We start from the raw sequence: 1,909 nt of genomic DNA on the forward strand, positions 1-1,909 counted from the left end.
TCTCTCGCGGCACGGAGAGAGGGCCTGCCGGGTGGACAACGCTCGAACAGGACCCATCGATGGAGGGAGGAGCCTCCTTGCCTGAGCATCGGGAGCGAAGGGTCCCGAGCCGCAGGTGCCCTCCCAGAGTGGGTCGCGTCTGCCTGTCTGTCAGACGTGGCACTCGGAACCCGCTCGCCAGCCGGGCGCAGGGCACGGCTGGGGGGAGACGAGCGGGCGACATCTCATGCCGGAGCCCAGAAAGCCACCGGTTCTCCCCTGATATCCTGCTGGTGCCATGCAAGGGCACCGCCCACTGGTCCCGCCCCCAAGAGAAGGCGGGCCGGCGTGGCTGGGGAGGCTCCGCCCCCTGCCCAGACGAGAGGCCTGGCTTCGTCTGGTCGGTATCAGGTGTTGTTGGGGCCCGCCTGGCAGCCCGGGGGGGGGGAGGGGGGGGGGCAGAGTGGCACACGGAGAGCACCGGGAGGCCTCCGGGAGCTGGCCACTGCCCATCCCCCTCCCCACCCGCTCCACCCCCACCGCGCTACACCAAACCCCCCCCTCCCCCTTCCCCCCCCCCCCAAAAACCTCTCTCACCAAACTGCCCCCCCCACCCCCGGCCCCTCCCCATCTCACCACCCCCACTTACCCATGCGGCCCGCCGTCCCCGTGCTGGCCGGGGAGGCTTCCCTTCTGCCCAGGCAGAAGGCCTGGCTTCGTCTGGTCGATTTCGGGACATTGTTGTGCCCGCCTGGCAGCCCGGGGAGCACCGGGAGGCCTCCGGGAGCTGGCCACTGCCCATCCCCCCCCCCCCAGCTCCAACCACACCGCGCTAAACCCCCAACCCCCCCCCCCCCCCCTCACCAAACCCCCCCCCCCCCACCCCCCATCGTGCTAAATTAGGTGTGAATGGGGCCTCCTGGCCCACTAAATGCTAATGAGGCCGCCTTTTCAACTATGTGCAAATACGGCCGACCTGGTCAAATGCATGTAAATCCGGCCGCCTTTTCAACTGTGAAAATCCGGCCGCCCGGTCAATTAGGTGCGAACGGGGCCGTCGGGTCACCTTAATGTAAATGAGGCCGCCCACTGCCCTACATTTAAATGCGGGCGTACCGGTCAACTATGTGCGAACGGGCCCGCCTGATCAACTAGGTGTGAAAGGGGCCGGCAGGCCCACTGAATGTAAATGAGGCCGCCCGCTGTGCTTCCTTCATTAACCTTATTTATATTGGCATTATCTGTAGATAAAAAAATATGTGCATGTCTATGAAGCTGTAGAGAAGCCTTGTTTTTTTTTTTTTCCCCCAGGTTTTATTTACTTACTTTTTATTTTGCATGTTCTGAAATATAGCTTATGTTTTCGTTGCCCTAGGGCAACGTTCTGCGATAAGGGGTAGATTTTAAGAGGCTTTCTTGACAGTGTGTTAGTATATTATTGCATGTACTTTTGCACATTGTAAGCACAATGTTTTTTAAATTATTTTCTAATTTAATTTAACGCATTTTGGCAGAAAATGGACACAAGATTTTCCTATGGGAGTAAAACTCAGGATCAGCATGTTAGGGATATCCCATCAGACAGTGAGATAGACTGCAGTGACAGTGAGGAGGAGTGGAATGCAGAGAAAGGTTTGAGCAGAAGTGAAAGTAGGTTTTAAAATATTGCTTCTCTGGTTGTCATTGAACTCATTTGCATAAACAAATCAAATGTGTTGATAAATTTTTAGATGTCATTCAAATGAAATAAAGGTGTGTGCAGCAGACAGGGTATCCAATACAGTCATGTAAGCTTTAGTTGTGATTGATGTATTTTTGTTGACGTATATGTATATATATTTATAGACGATCAATACACCAGTGATGAAGAGGAACATGACGATGACAGTCTGCCTGAAGATGACAGTAGTTCTTCCAAGACCCCTCGATG

Source organism: Paramormyrops kingsleyae, chromosome 25, assembly GCF_048594095.1.
Source record: "Paramormyrops kingsleyae isolate MSU_618 chromosome 25, PKINGS_0.4, whole genome shotgun sequence".
NCBI classification, from domain to species: domain Eukaryota; kingdom Metazoa; phylum Chordata; class Actinopteri; order Osteoglossiformes; family Mormyridae; genus Paramormyrops; species Paramormyrops kingsleyae.